This window comes from Diceros bicornis, chromosome X (assembly GCF_020826845.1).
Source record: "Diceros bicornis minor isolate mBicDic1 chromosome X, mDicBic1.mat.cur, whole genome shotgun sequence".
NCBI lineage: Eukaryota > Metazoa > Chordata > Mammalia > Perissodactyla > Rhinocerotidae > Diceros > Diceros bicornis.
The window spans coordinates 67,785,281-67,802,720 of NC_080781.1; positions in this window are offsets into that span (position 1 = coordinate 67,785,281).

The following is a 17,440-nucleotide window of genomic DNA, read 5'->3' on the forward strand; positions in this document are numbered from 1 at the left end:
TATTCCAACAAATTAGAAAATTCAGATGAAATGGACAAATTCCTAGAAAGATGCAAATTACCAAGACTGACTCAAGAAGAAACAGAAAATCAGAATAGATTTATAACAACTAAGGAAATTGAATTTGTAATTACAATTTTCCAAAAAATAAAATCCCAGGCCCAAATGGCTTCCCTGGTAAATACAATCAGTAGTTTAAAGAAGAAATAATATCAATACTCCATAAACTCTTAAAACAAAACAAAACAAAACAAAACAGAAAAGCAAGGAACACTTTCCATCTCATTCTATGAAAGCAGTATTAGCTTGATACTAAAGCCTGACAAAGACATCACAAGAAAAAAAAACACAGACCAATATACCTCATGAATATAAGTGCCAAAATCCTCAACACAATGTTAGCAAATCCAATGTAGCAACATATAAACAGAATTAAACAACATAAATAATTGGGATTTATCCCAGAAATTCAAGGTTGGTTTAACATCTGAAAATCAATTAATGTAACGTACCATTTTAATAGATTAAGAGACAAAAACCCACAATAATCTAAATAGGTGCAGAAAAAACATTTGAAAAATAATCCAACATCCATTTATGATACAAATCATCAACAAACTAGGAATGGAAGTGTACTTCCTCAACCTGATATTGGACATTTATGTAAAGCCTATAGCTAACATCATATTTAGTGATGAAAAACTATATGATTTTTCCCATAGATTAGGAACAAGGCAAAGATTTATGCTCTCACCATTTCTATTTTAACATTTTACTGAAGGTTCTAACCAGGGAAATAAGGCAAGAAAAAGAAATAAGTAGCTTCCAGATTGGAAAAAGGGAAGCAAAATTATCTCTATTTACAGATGGCCTGATATCATATATAGAAAATTCCAAGGAGAGAGTTTTTAGGAGATGGTGGTTTAGGAGGATCTTGAGCTTGCCTCCTCTGATGGACACAACAAACCTACAACTACTTGTAGAGCAGTTTCCTCTGAGAGCGACCTGAGAGAGAGCAATGGAAAGAATCTCTACAACAAGCAGCAACACAGAGAGGGATGAAAGAGGAAGAGATACAGTCCTGCTAAGGATAAAACCACACCCTAGCCATGGGTCAAGAGCGATCTCAAAGCTATGGAGCTTTTCCTGGAGAAGTGGGGGATTTGAGCTCCATATTAGGCACCCTAGCCCTTAGATTCAGCACAAGAAAGATGAGATTCCAAAATGCCTGGCTTTGAAAACCAACAGGAAATATGCCCAGGAAAACTACAGAACTTCAGGGAAAGGCAAACCTGCTCTTAACGGGCCCACACACAGACTCACTTGACCTGTAAACCAGCACAAAAACACCAAATAGAAAAGTGCATAGTCCATTGGTAACAGAGACTTACTTACTAAGCTTGGAGCATATCCTGGAGAGGCAGGAGGTGGTTTGGGCCACTCCCTCCAGGGATTGACACCCTGGCAGCAGCCATCTTTGTGACCTAGTTCAGCCATGCTGACACAGACATTGGCAGGCACCAATTGGAATCCTCCTTCTAGTCTGTTAGTATAGGGGCCTGCTCCACCCACTAGAGCACCCAAGGCAATTGAGCACAGCCAGGCAGCACAGGCAGCCTGCCGCAGGGACCTGTCCCACCCACCAACGCACCTGAAATAGTTAAACACTGCCACATCAAAGGTCTACCCTGCCCGTCAGCACACCCGAGGCAGTTGCATACCTCCAGGCCACACAGCCAGCTCGTGCTAGGGAGTCTGCCCTGCTGATTAGCATGCCTGAGGAAGTTGTGCACTGTCTGGCAGCATAGCCAGCCCATGCCTGAGGCCTGCCTCACCCAAGAGTGAACTAGCAACAGCTGTGCCACTGGGCTGCAAACTGCACTGGGGGCTGGTCTAGCCTACCCAGTGCCCACAGTAATAGTGGTCTCACCACAACAAAAGGGCACATGTAGCCCACACAGTGGACACTCCTAGAGTATTTGGCATGGTTGATGATAGAGGAGCATGCTGCTGGGCCCCATAAGACATTTCCCACATAAGACCACATTTCGAAGATTGGGAGATGTAGCTGATGTACCTAATACATAGAAATAAGCACATAGAAGTAGGCAAAATGAGGATACAAAGGAATATGTTCCAAATAAAAGACCAGGATAAATCCTCAGAAAAAGATCTAAACAAAACAGAGATAAACAATCTACCTGATAAAGAGTACAAACTAATGGTCATAAGGATGCTCTCTGAACTCAAGAGAAGAATAGATGAACTCAGTGAGAACTTCAACAAAGAATTAGAAAATATAAAAAAGAGCCAATCAGAGCTGAAGAATATAATCACTGAAATGAAAAATTCACTAGAAGGAATTGACAACAGAGTAGATGATATGGAAGAATGGATCAGCAATCTGGATGACAGAGTACAGGAAATCACCCAAGGTGAACAGAAAAAAGAAAAAAGAAATAAAAAGAATGAGGACAGTTTAAAGGAACTCTGGGAAAACATCAAGTATACTAACATCCACATTATAGGTGTCCTAGAAGAAGAAGAGACAGACAAAAGGGCAGAGAACTTATTTGAAGAAATAATATCTAAAAACTTCCCTAACCTGAGGGAGGAAACAGACATCCAGGTACAGGAAGCACAGAGAGCACCAAACAAGATGAACCCAAAGAGGCCCACACCAAGACACATTATAATTAAAATATCACGAATTAAAGATAGAGAATTCTAAAAGGTGCAAGAGAAAGGCAACAAGTTACATATAAAGGAAACCCCATAAGGCTGTCAGCTGACTTCTCAGCAAAAACTTTACAGGCTAGAAGAGAGTGGCACAATATATTCAAAGTGCTGAAAGGAGAAAACCTGCAACCACGAATACTCTACCCAGCAAGGTTATCATTCAGAGCAGAAGGAGAGATACAGAGTTTTCCAGATAAACAAAAACTAAGGGAGTTCATCACCACTAAACCAGCCTTACAAGAAATGTGAAAGGGACATCTTTAAGTGGAAAAGAAAAGGCCACAGATAGAAATAAGAAAATTATCAAAGAATAAAATATCATTGGTAAAGGCAAATATATAGTAAAGGTAGTGAATCAACCATCTGTAAAACTAGTATAAAGGTCAAAAGACAAAATTACTGAAATCCTCTATATCTACAGTAAGATGGTAAGAGATACACAAAATCAAAAGAGGTAAAATGACGTGACAAACATAAAACATGAGCAGGGGGGAGTAAAAGTATAGGGCTTTAGTGTGAGGTCTAACTTAAGAGACCATCAACCTAATATAGATTGCTATATACATATGTTATTATTTTTTGTTTTGAGGAAGATTGGCCCTGTGCTAACATCTGTCGCCAATGTTCCTCTTTTTCTTTTTTTTCCCCAAAACCCCAGTACATAGTTGTGTATCATAGTTGTAGAGTTTTGGCTCTTCCATGCGGGATGCCGCCTCAGCATGGCCAGATGAATGGTAAGTAGGTTCGCACCCAGGATCCAAACTGGCGAACCCCAGGCTCTGAAGTGGAACACACCAATTTAACTGCTATGCCACCGGGCCAGCCCCTACATATGTTATTATATATGAACCTCATGGTAACCAGCAAAACAAAAACCTATATTTTATATACAAAAAGTAAAGAGAAAGGAAGCCAAACATAATACTAAAGAAAGCCATCAAATCACATGGGAAGAGTGAAAGAGAAGAAGAAAGGAATAGAGAAGAACTACAAAAGCATCCAGAAAAAAGTAACAAAATGGCAAGAAGTACATACATATGAATAATGACTTTCAATGTAAATGGACTAATTGCTTCAATCAAAAGACATATGGTGGATGAATGGTTAAAAATCAAGAGCCATATATATGCTGCATACAAGAGACACACTTCAGATCTAGACACTCACAGACTGAAAGTGAGGGGATAGAAAAAGATATTCCATGCAAATGGAAACAAAAAGAAAGCTGGAGTAGCAATACTTATATCAGATAAAATAGACTTTAAAACAAAAACTGTAACAGGAGACAAAGAAGAGCATTATGTAATGATAAAGGGAACAATCCAACAAAAGGATATAACACTTGTAAATTTCTAGGTGCCCAACATATGAGCACCTAAATATATAAAGGGAATATTAACAGACATAAAAGGAGGAATTAACAGTAACACAATAATAGTAGGGGACTTAAACATGCCACTTATATCAATGGATAGATCATCGAGACAGAAGATAAATAAGGAAACATTGGCCTTAAATGACACATTAGGCCAGATGGACTTAATAGATGTATACAGAACCTTCTATCCAAAAACTACAGAATACACATTCTTTTCAAATGCACATGGAAGATTTTATAGGATAGATCACATATTAGGCCACAAAACAGGTCTCAATAAATTTAAGAATATTGAAATAATATGAAGCATCTTTTCCAACCACAATGGTATGAAACTAGAAAAGAAAACTGGAAAGTCACAAATATGTGTAGATTAAGCAAAATGCTCCTGAACAACTACTGAGTCAATGAAGAAATCAAAGGAGAAATCAAAAAATACCTGGACACAAATGAAAATGAAAACACAGCATACCTATTCTTATAGGATGCAGCAAAAGCAGTACTAAGAGAAAAATTTATAGCAATACAGGTCTACCTCAACAAACAAGAAAAATCTCAAATAAATAATCTAACATTACACCTAAAGGAACTAGAAAAAGAATAATAAATGAAGCCCAAAATCAGTAGAAGGAAGAAAATAATAAAAGTCAGAGAAGAAATAAATAAAATAGAGACTAAAAAGACAATAGAAAAGATCAATAAAACTAAGAGCTCATTCTTTGAAAAGATAAACAAAATTGACAAATATTCAGTGAGATTCACTAGGAGAAAAAGAGAGAAGGATTAAATCAATAAAAATCAGAAACAGAAGAGGAGAAATTACAATGGATACGACAGAAATACAAAGAATTAAAGAGAATACTATGAAAAGCTATATGCCAACAAATTGGATAACGTAGAAGAAATGGATAAATTCTTAAAAGCCTACAACTTTTGAAAACTGAATCAAGAAGAAATAGAGAATCTGAATAGACCAATCACTGGTAAGGAGACAGAAACAATAACCTAAAACCTCCCAAAAAACAAAAGTCCAGGAACAGATGGCTTCCCTGGTAAATTCTACCAAACATTCAAACAAGATTTAACACGTATCCTTCTCAAATCCTTCCAAAAAATCAAACAGAGAGGGATGCTTCCTAACTCATTTTATGAGGCCAATATTATCCCGATACTAAAACCAGACAAGGACAACAAAAAAAGGGAAAATTACAGGCCAATATCGCTGATCAACATAGATAGAAAAATCCTCAACAAAATATTAGCAAATCAAATACTACAATACATTAAAAGGATCATATAACACAATCAAGTGGGATTTATTCCAAGGATGTACAGATGTTTCAAAATCCACAAATCAATTAACGTGATACACCACATTAACAAAATGAAGAATAAAAATAACATGATCATTTCAATAGATGCAGAGAAAGCATTCAACAAGATTCAGCATCCATTTACGATAAAAACTCAATAAAATGCATATAGAAGGAAAGTAGCTCAACATTATAAAGGACTTATACAACAAACCCACAGCTAACATCATACCCAATGGTGAAAAACTGAAAGCCATCCCTCTAAGAACAGGAACCAGACAAGGATGCCCATTTTTGCCACTCACTCTTCTTCAATATATTATTGGAAGTCCTAGCCAGAGCAATTAGGCAAGAAAAAGAAGTAAAAGGGATCCAAATTGGAAAGAAAGAAGTAAAACTGTCACTATTTTCAGCTGATGTGATTTTATATATAGGAAACCCTAAAGAATCCACCAGAAAACTATTAGAAATAATAAAGGAATACAATAAAGTTGCAAGGTAAAATATCAACACACAAAAATTGGTTGCATTTCTATACACTAACAACGAAATTGCAGGAGAAATCAAGACTATAATCCCATTTACAATTGTAACAAAAAGAATAAAATACATAAGAATATATTTAACCAAGTAGGTGAAAGACCTGTACACTGAAAACTATAAAACATTATTGAAAGAAATCGAAGAAGACAGAAAGAAGTGGAAAGACATTCTGTGCTCTTGGATTGGAAGAATTAACATAGTTAAAATGTCCATACTACCTAAAGCAATCTACAGATTCAATGCAATCCCTCTCAAAGTCCCAATGACATTTTCACAGAAATAGAAGAAAGAATCCTAAAATTCATATGGAACAACAAAAGACCCAGAATAGCCAAAGCGATCCTGAGAAAAACGCATAAAGCTGGAGGCGTCACACTCCCTGATTTCAAAGTATACTACAAAGCTGTAGTAATCGAAATAGCATGGTACCAGCAGAAAAACAGACACACAGATCAATGGAACAGAATTGAGAGCTTAGAAATAAATTGATTCATTTATGGACAACTTATTTTTGACAAAGTAGCCAAGAACATACAACGGAGAAAGGAAACTCTCTTCAGTAAATGGTGCTGGGAAAACTGGACAGCCACATACAAAAGAATGAAAGTAGACCACTATCTTACACCATACACAAAAATTAACTCAAAATGGATTAAAGACTTGAATGTAAGACCTGAAACCATAAAACTCCTAGAAGAAAATAGAGGCAGTACACTCTTTGCCATCATTCTTAGAAGGATCTTTTCGAACATGATCTCTCCTAGGGCAAAGGAAACAAAAGAAAAAGTAAACAAATGGGACATCAGTTTAAAAAGCTTCTGCAAGGCAAAGGAAACCATGAACAAAATGAAAAGACAATTCACCAGCTGGGAGAAAATATTCACAAATCATATATCTGACAGGGGGTTAATTTCCAAAATATATAAAGAACTCATACAATTCAACAACAAAAAAACAAACAACCCACTCAAAAAATAGGCAGAGGATATGAAAAGACGTTTTTCCAAAGAAGATATACAGATGTCCAACAGGCACATGAAAAGATGTTGAACATCACTAATTATCATGGAATTGCAAATCAAAGCCACTATCAGACATCACTTCATGCCCATCAGAATGGCTGTTTTTAAGAAGACAAGAAATAACAAGTGTTGGAGAGTATGTGGAGGAAAGGGAACCCTCGTATACTGCTGGTGGGAATGTAAACTGGTGCAGCCACCATGGAAAACAGTACGGAGATTCCTTAAAAAAATAAAAATAGAAATACCATATAATCCAGCTATTCCACTTTTGCGTATTTATCCAAAGAAAATGAAAACACTAGTTCGAAAAGATATATGCACCCCTATGTTCATTGCAGGACTATTCACAATAGCCAAACTTGGAAACAACCTAAATGCCCATCAATGGATGAAGGGATAAAGAAGATGTGGTGTCTATATACATAACAGAATACTGCTCAGTCATAAAAAGATGAAATCTTGCCGTTTATGACTATATGGATGGACCTTGAGTGTATTATGGTAAGTGAAATAAGTCAGATGGAGAAAGACAAATACTGTATGATTTCACTCATATGTGGAAGATACAACAACAACAATGAACAAACACATAGATACAGAGAATATATTGGTGGTTACTGAGAGGAAGTGGAGTGGAGGAAGGTGAAAGGGGTAAAGCACATTTGTACTGTGTCAGATGGCAACTAGATTTTTGGTGGTGAATATGATGTAGTCTAGACAAAAATCAAAATATAATGATGTACACTTGAAATTTATATAATGTTATAAACCAATGGTAACAAAAAAAAAAAAAGAAAGAAAATTCCAAGGAATCCACAGAAAATCTTTTAGAACTAATAAATGAGTTCAACAAGGTTGCAGAATAAAACATCAATATACAAAACTCAATTGAATTTCTATATAATAATGGTTCCTCAAAAAGTTAAACACAGAACTACCATAAGATCCTGAAATTCCACTCCTACGTGTATACACCAAATAATTGAAAGCCAGTGTTTAAACAAAAACTTGTACATGAATATTCATAGCAGTGTTATTCACAATAGCCAAAAGGTGGAAATAACCCAAATGTCATTCAGCCATAAAAAGCAATGAAGTGCTGACACATGCTATAACATGGATGAACCTCAAAAATATTATGCTAATTGAAAGAAGCCAGACACAAAAGACCACATATTGTATGATCTTATTTGTATGAAATGTCTAGTAAAGGCAAATCTGTCTAGTAAAGAATGAAAGTAGACGAGTGGTTGCCTTGGGATGGAGCTCGGAACAGAGATTCAATGTAAACAGAAATAAGGTATCTTACTAGGATAATGAGTATCTTCCAAAACTGGATTCTAGTTAGGGTTGAATAATTCAGTAAATTTACTAAAAATTATTGAATTTAACACTTAAATGAGTGAGTTTTATGGTACATAAATTATGTCTCTACAGAGTTTTTAAGAATGTATCATTCAGACCTCCATTTTTCAACCACTTTGTCAACAGGACAAGCAGAGTAAGCCATGGTTATGAGGTTATAAACAACTGATTCCCAAAAGTTTTCATTTTACCCATTATAGAATCAAGGGAAAATCACTCACCTCTCATATAATTCTTTCCAAATAATTAATGGAAAATATTTCTTTTCTTTTTTTTTTTTGGTGAGGAAGATTGGCCCTGAACTAACATCTGTTGCCAATCTTCCTCTTTTTGCTTGAGGAAGATTGTCCCTGAGCTAACATCTGTGCCAATCCTCCTCCATTTTGTATGTGGGACACCACAAAATCATGGCTTAATGAGCGGTGTGTAGGTCTGCGCCTGGGATCCAACCCACGAACCCTGGGCCACCGAAGCAGAGTGCGTGAACTTAACCACTACACCAGCATGCTAACCCCTGAAAATATTTCATTTTAAGAAGAGCAAACTCTTTGAAAGTTATTTTTTTTATACCATCAATAGGAAAGGCTAAAATGGTCAGGTCTTCTCGTGGTCAACAGGACATATCTGGGAAGAGTTGGTAAGTAAATGCAAACTTACTGATTTGCAGAAGAGCAGATACTGCACCATGATTTATTTGATCTATTGTAAATTTTCTCATTTTGGTAATTTCAATACTTTAAAAATATTTGTAAGCAGTTTAAATTTGAATGTGTAAAAAGAACTTTTGACATCTGCAAACTTGTACCTGCTTAACATGAACTCAGTGTAGTAAGAATATAAGTTTTCTCCTTTTAACTTTAAGCTTAACATAGGAAGAATGGAAAATGTATTTATTTTCTAATAACGTGAGACGAATTCAATCCCTAACACTCAGTTTCCTGAGGGCATTCAGTGACTGAGCTGTTAATTGAGTAACTCTCTCGTAAAATGCAAAGTGATGATTTTGTTCCTTTCTAGAACTCTCTGAGAAAATATGCAGAAACAGATGCATATTTTAAAGTTCAGGATAGTTTGGTATATTAAGTTAGACTGATGTAAGTTATTGTACCTGAATTTTTATGCATTTTAAGGTTAGAAACAATGCCTGAGCTGGGAGGGCACTTAGAGGGCCAACTTCAAGAAGATGAAAATTAGGCCTATTGAGATTAACTGAAAACCACAGATAAGCGATATCTGTGTGTGTGTGTGTGTGAGTGTGTTTGTGAAGAGCTTGCATAATTCAAAGTTGGTATAATTCTGACAAGAGATGGAAAGTATTTCTATTTAATGGCTAAAATTTTATGCTCTTTCTGATGAATTTTTTATTTGAACTATTTCAAAAGTTGCACATAGTAAAACTCTCAATATTTTGTATTGTACTATTCAAATTTGCATAACTAAAATTCTTATAAACTGTGACCACATTGGAACACAAAAAGCATTGCTCTCTCACCTCATCTTTCTTCTCCTTTTCAGCCACACTGTTTGTCTTCTAGTTCCTTGAGTACCGCATTCTTCTTCCTGCCAAAAGATCTTTGCATGTAGTGTTTCTGGGATGTCCTCCACTCTCACCTCTTCTTCTTCTTCTTCTTCTTCTCCTTCTTCTTCTTCTTCTTCTTCTCCTTCTTCTTCTCCTTCTTCTTCTCCTTCTTCTTCTCCTTCTTCTTCTTTTCTTCTTTTCTTCTTCTTCTTCTCCTTCTCCTCCTCCTCCTCCTCCTCCTCCTCCTCCTCCTAGGTAAATCCTACTCATCCTTACGGTGCCAGCCCCAGTAACAAGTTTCTTTGTTAGTGGTTCTCATAAAAGTATGTTCCTTTCCTTCAGAGTTCTTATTTCAGTTTTAAATTATGTGTTCACAATCAAGGTACTTTTTTGACTAATGTAAGTTTTATGAGAGAGTCAAAGTTCCATTTTGCTTACCATGGCATCCTCAGTACCTGGAACATTTCCTGGCACATAATAGGTACTCAACAGCAATTTGTTGAATTAGTTAATTGATTAATGAACAAAGGTCCATAGTTGCTTGATTAATTTCTAATTTTGCCACAGCAACTCAGATAATGCATTGAATCATGGGTTTTAAATTATGGGAAAGGGCCCTCTAATAAAATAATAGCTAATATTTATTGAGCATTTTATATATGTACCAGCCACAATTTTAAATGCTTTGTATGTATTATCTCATTTAATTCTCCCTCAAATCCTGTGAAATAGGCACCATAATTATTCCCATTTTACTGATGGAGAAATTGAGGTAGATCTTACTGTTAGCAAGAGGAGAAGGTGGGATTCCATCCCAGGCAGTCTCCATGCTCTTAAATGCTAAGCCATCTAGCCCAACCTGCTCATTTTCCAGGTGGGGAAATTGATGCCCAGAAGAGAAGTGACTTGTCCAAGTTCTTACAACCAATTTAGTGACAAAGCCAGGAACAGAACCCAGGTATTTTAATTAATAACTTATAACATTTTTTTAAATTTTTTGTTTATTGCAGTAACATTGGTTTATAACATTGTAAAAATTTCAGGTGTACATCATTATACTTCTATTTCTGCATAGATTACATCATGTTCACCACCCAAATACTAATTACAACCCATCACCACACACATGTACCGAATTATCCATTTCACCCTCCTCCCTCCCCCCTTCCCCTCTGGTAACCACCAATCCAATCTCTGTCCCTATGTGTTTGTTTATTGTTGTTATTATCTACTACTTAATGAAGGAAATCATACGGTGTTTGACCTTCTCCCTCTGACTTATTTCACTTTGCATTATACCCTCAATGTCCATCCATGTTGTCACAAATGGCTGGACTTCATCGTTTCTTATGGCTGAGTAGTATTCCATTGTGTATATATATCACATCTTCTTTATCCATTTGTCCCTTGATGGGCACTTAGGTTGCTTCCATGTCTTGGCTATTGTGAATAACGTTGCAATGAACACAGGGGTGCATGTACCTTTACAAATTGGTGTTTTCAAGTTCTTTGGATAAATAACCAGCAGTGGAATAGCTGGATCATATGGTAGTTCTATCCTTGACTTTTTGAGGAATCTCCATACTGTTTTCCATAGTGGCTGCACCAGTTTGCACTCCCACCAGCAGTGTATGAGAGTTCCCTTCTCTCCACATCCTCTCCAACACATGTTGTTTCCTGTCTTGTTAATTATAGCCATTTTGATGGGCATGAGGTGATATCTCATTGTAGTTTTGATTTGCATTTCCCTGATAATTAATAATGCTGAACATGTTTTCATGTGCCTGTTGGCCATCTGTATATCTTCTTTGGAGAAATGTCTGTTCAGGTCTTTTGCCCATTTTTTAATTGGGTTGTTAGTTTTTTTGTTGTTGAGATGCATGAGTTCTTTATATATTTTGGAGATTAAGCCCTTATCAGATGTATGGTTTGCAAATATCTTCTCCCAATTGTTAGGTTGTCTTGTCGTTTTGTTGATGGTTTCCTTTGCTGTGCAGAAGCTTTTTAGTTTGATGTAGTCCCATTTGTTTATTTTTTCTATTGTTTCTCTTGCTCGGTCAGACATGGTGCTTGAAAATATGTTGCTAAGACCGATGTCAAAGAGCGTACTGCCTATGTTTTCTTCTAGAAGTTTCATAGTTTCAGGTCTAACATTCAAGTCTTTAATCCATTTGGAGTTAATTTTTGTGTATGGTGTAAGGTGAGGGTCTACTTTCATTTTTTTGCATGTGGCTATCCAGTTTTCCCAACACCATTTGTTGAAGAGACTTTCTTTTCCCCATTGTATGTTCTTGGCTCCTTTGTCAAAGATTAGCTGTCCATAGATGTGTGGGTTTATTTCTGGGCTTTGATTCTATTCCATTGATCTGTGTGTCTGTTTTTGTGCCAGTACCATGCTGTTTTGGTTACTATAGCTTTGTAGTATATTTTGAAATCAAGGAGTGTGATACCTCCAGCTTTGTTCTTTTTTCTCAGGATTCCTTTAGCTATTCGGGGTCTTTTGTTGTTCCATATAAATTTTAGGATTCTTTGTTCTATTTCTGTGAAAAATGTTGTTGGAACTTTGATAGGGATTGCATTGAATCTATAGATGGCTTTAGGAAGTATGGACATCTTAACTATGTTAATTCTTCCAATCCAAGAGCATAGAATATCTTTCCATTTCTTTGTGTCTTCTTCAATTTCTTTCAGAAATGTTTTATTGTTTTAGGTGTACAGATCTTTCACCTCTTTGGTTAAGTTCATTCCTAGGTATTTTATTCTTTTTGTTGCAATTGTAAATGTGATGGTATTCTTAATTTCTCTTTCTGCTACTTCGCTGTTAGTGTACAGAAATGCAACTGATTTTTGTATGTTGATTTTGTATCCTGGAACTTTACCATATTCATTTATTACTTCTAAAAGTTTTCTGGTGGATTCTATAGGGTTTTCTATATATAAAATCATGTCATCTGCAAATAGTGACAGTTTCACTTCTTCCTTTCCAATTTGGATCCCTTTTATTTCTTTCTCTTGCCTGATTGCTCTGGCTAGGACTTCCAGTACTATGTTAAACAGGAGTGGTGACAGTGGGCATCCTTGTCTGGTTCCTGTTCTTAGAGGGATAGCTTTCAGTTTTTCAACATTGAGGATGATATTAGCTGTGGGTTTGTCATATATGGCCTTTATTATGTTGAGGTACTTTCCTTCTATACCCTTTTTATTCAGAGTTCTTATCATCAATGGATACTGTATCTTGTCAAATGCTTTCTCTGCATCTATTGAGATGATCATGTGGTTTTTATTCTTCATTTTATTAATGTGGTGTATTACGGTGATTGATTTGCTAATGTTAAACCATCCCTGCATACCTGGAATAAATCCCACTTGATCATGGTGTATAATCTTTTTAACGTATTGTTGTATGCAATTTGCTAGTATTTTGTTGAGGATTTTTGCATCAATGTTCATCAGTGATATTGGCCTGTAATTTTCTTTTTTTGTGTTGTCCTTGTCTAGTTTTGGTATCAGGGTAATGTCGGCTTCGTAGAATGAGTTAGGGAGCTTCTCCCCCTCCTCAATTTTTTGGAAGAGTTTGAGAAGGATAGGTATTAAGTCTTCTTTGAATCTTTGGTAGAATTCACCAGGGAAGCCATCTGGTCCTGGACTTTTATTTTTGGGGAGGGTTGTGATTACTGTTTTGATCTCCTTACTGGTGATTGGTGTATTCAAATTCTCTACTTCTTGATCCAGTTTTGGAAGGTTGTATGATTCTAAGAATTTATCCATTTCTTCCAGATTGTCGAATTGGTTGGCATATAGCTTTTCATAGTATTCTCTTATAATCTTTTGTATTTCTGAGGTGTCTGTTGTAATTTCTCCTCTTTCATTTCTGATTTTGCTTGTTTGTGCCTTCTTTCTTTTTTTCTTGGTGAGTCTAGCTAAAGCTTTGTCAATTTTGTTGATCTTTTCAAAGAACCAGCTCTTGGTTTTATTAATTTTTTCTATTGTTTTTTTGGTCTCTATTTCATTTATTTCTGCTCTGATTTTTATTATTGCCCTTCTTCTACTGATTTTGGGCTTTGTTTGTTCTGCTTTATCCAGTTCCTTTAGGTGCATTGTTAGGTTGTTTATTTGAGATTTTTCTTGTTTGTTGAGATAGGCCTGTATTGCTATAAACTTCCCTCTTAGAATCACTTTTGCTGTATCCCATAAATTCTGGCATGTCGTATTTTCATTTTCATTTGTCTCCAGGTATTTTTTGATTTCTTCTTTGATTTCTTCGTTGACCCAGTCGTTGTTCAGTAGCATTTTGTTTAATCTCCACGTATTTGTTGCTTTTCTGATTTTCTTCCTATAGTTGATTTCTAGTTTCATACCGTTGTGGTCAGAAAAGATGCTTTGTATTATTTCAATCTTCTTAAATTTATGGAGACTTGTTTTGTGGCCTAATATGTGATCAATCAAGGAGAATGTTCCATGTGCATTTAAAAGAACGTGTATTCTTCGGTTTTTGGATGGAATGCTCTGTATCTACTATATCTATATCTACTAGGTCCATCTGTTCTAGTGTGTCGTTTAAGGCCAATGTTTCCTTATTGATCTTCTGTTTGGATGATCTATCCGTTGGTGTTAGTGGAGTGTTAAAGTCCCCTACTACTATTGTGTTACTGTCTATTTCTGTTTTTATGTCTGTTAATAATTGCTTTATATATTTAGGTGCACCTACATTGGGTGCGTAGATATTTACAAGTGTTATATCCTCTTGTTGTATTGTTCCCTTGATCATTATGTAATGCCCTTCTTTGTCTCTTTTTACAGTTTTTGTTTTAAAGTCTATTTTGTCTGATATGAGTACTGCTACCCCAGCTTTCTTTTCATTGCCATTTGCGTGGAGTATCTTTTTCCATCCCTTCAACTTTCAATTTGTGAGTGTCTTTAGGTCTGAAGTGTGTCTCTTGTATGCAGCATATATATGGGTCTTGTTTTTTTATCCAGTCAGCCACCCTATGCCTTTTAATTGGAGCATTTAGTCCATTGACGTTTAAAGTAGCTATTGATAAATATGTACTTACTGCCATTTTTCAACTTTTCTTTTCCTCCTTAAATAACTTATAACATTTAACTACCTCACTCTGCTACTGATAATAAATTAACACTAATAATAGAACTATTATGCATATTATTATATGTATTATATGCAATTATTAAACATAATATTAAATGTTTAATACAATGACTCTTCTAATTTTATCTTTAAAATGGCACCTTTCTCCAAGTAAAGATCAAAGGCTCTTTGATCCAGGAGTTTACTAATTTTCTTAGTTCATAAACTAATAAAAAGACAAATACTTGGGGGTAGGGAGCTGGAGTGATTTCTAAGGAATCAAAATTACAACTATTAGAAAAACACTTGTATGCATCTGTTAAGCAACAGCAAGTGTTATTACCTGACTGCCCACTTGGTGCCAATGTCACAAGTGTGATCTTCAATCCACAGTAAGTCTATGGGCGTGATAGTCTTATTATACTAGGTTTTTTTTTTTGTTTTTGGCAGAGGCTCTGGGATACAAAGATGTTGTAATTTGTCCCAAATCACACAGCTTAGTAAGTTGTGGATCTAGGCGCACTCTCAACTCTGATTCCAAAATACGGGAAAGGGTGGAAGGTGAGATATTGATTACTGGGAACGGCATTTTGTGACATTAGTTGCTCCGGAACAAAGGACGGAGGTTTTTTTCTTCTCAGGTACTTAAGCACAGCAAATCATTAGTTACTTTATATGTGATTTATTCAACTTAAACTGACTAGTGGGTGTTTTTTTTTATTAAGTTATTAAATTCTACTTCTCTGTTTCATCTGGGCTCCTAGAGGGCAAGGCATGTGCTTTATATTTAAATTTTTTGTTTTCTTAGCATCTAACACAATACCTGACACAGAGTCAAATATTTATTGAATAATGGTTAATGTCAGTATTAATATTTATCATCATATTTGTGAAGTGGTACAGACAATGTGGTTTATGCTAGAAATAAGTGTCTTGAGTTAGAAACATGGGCTTGTGATGGGACAAGCAGAGAGTGAAGGTCTGGTGAAAGTCTTTGAAGACTATCAGTTGTGTGATCTTGAGGAAGTTTACTTCACCTCTTTGTGTCTCAATTTTCTTAAATGTAAAATAGGGAAGATGTTTCCCTTGCAGGGTTGTTGTGAGGAATGGTAATTCACGTAAAGTTCCCGGCATGTAATAGACAATAAATAAATGATAGTTATTATTATCTTGGGTCAGTGGAGAGGAGGAGATAGACTAAGAAACTCCATCATGATGTAGGGAAGATGTTTTGGGGAATTCATGCCCCTAATACAGAAGTTCCTATCTGTGAATCCTCTAAAATTCCATGAAAAATTCTGAGTATGTTAATTTTTCTGGGGCAAAGGCCCATTGGTTTCATTAGATTATTAAAGTGGTATGTGGCCTGAAAAGTTTAATAACTACAACTCCTATTACTTTAAATAGAATACTGTATTAAAACAGTCGTAATCACTCCTCCCATTGGCTTAAGCCAAATTAAGCCCATCCAAATTAAGCCCATCGAAAGCTCAACTCCAGACAGATCAGATGTTTTTAGACAAAGGATCTGCCATCTTCCCCCAAGCTTTGGTAATATCTCAACTCTGGCCAAGGGAGAAAAAAAGGGATGTGAAACCACTGGGAAGAGAATGGGACCACTCATACACTCCAACCCTGCCCTTAGTTTAGTTTAAGAAGAATCTTTCTCTAGGGTCATGTTCACCAGAATACTTCTGAATCCTGCACAGAGTGAAGAATATACATTTGTAATCTCCATCACATAGGGAACTCATAGAAATTGGGAGAAATAAAGCCTCAGAACATTAGAGGGGTGCAATCCTGGGGGCTTTAACTGCTCTGCCCCTCATTCTCTATTCTCCTTCACTCCTTTGGCCCGGAAACTCAAAACCTCTTCTTACTCTTTAAAGTAATAGGTTGGGAGCTGGGTTTCAGGCTCTCATGGTCCATGGTGAAGAGAAAAAGACAATGTAGTGCATATTTAATAAAGGACTGTCTGATTGTCTTTTGGTGTTAAAATGATCTTCTGTGAATTGATAATGAATAGTTTTATTTTTTAAATGCCTTTATTTAGCAAAATAAAAAGTTTGCAACTTTATAGAGACCCCCTCCCCTCAATTTCTATTTCCTTATTTAAAAATTTCCAGATGTGAAATTCAAGTCTGGAAATCACTGAATTAGGACAATGTTGTAACAGTCCAACTGAAATACCATGAAAGTTTGAATTAAGGCAGTGCCAACGGGGATAGAAAGGCAGGATAATTGAGTGGCCAACTGGATGTGATGGAAAAGAAAGGAATCTCTGGTGCATCTTGCTCTTCGGCTTGGATCACTAATTGGATAAATGGCAGCACCATTCATTAAGCTACAGCACACTCAGAGGGTAAAGGGATTATGAAATCTGAATAGATAAGTCTGGGGAACTTGCAGAATGTCCATGTGGAGATAGCCAGCCTATAACTGAAAATATAGGCTAGGAACTCAGGAAAGATTTGC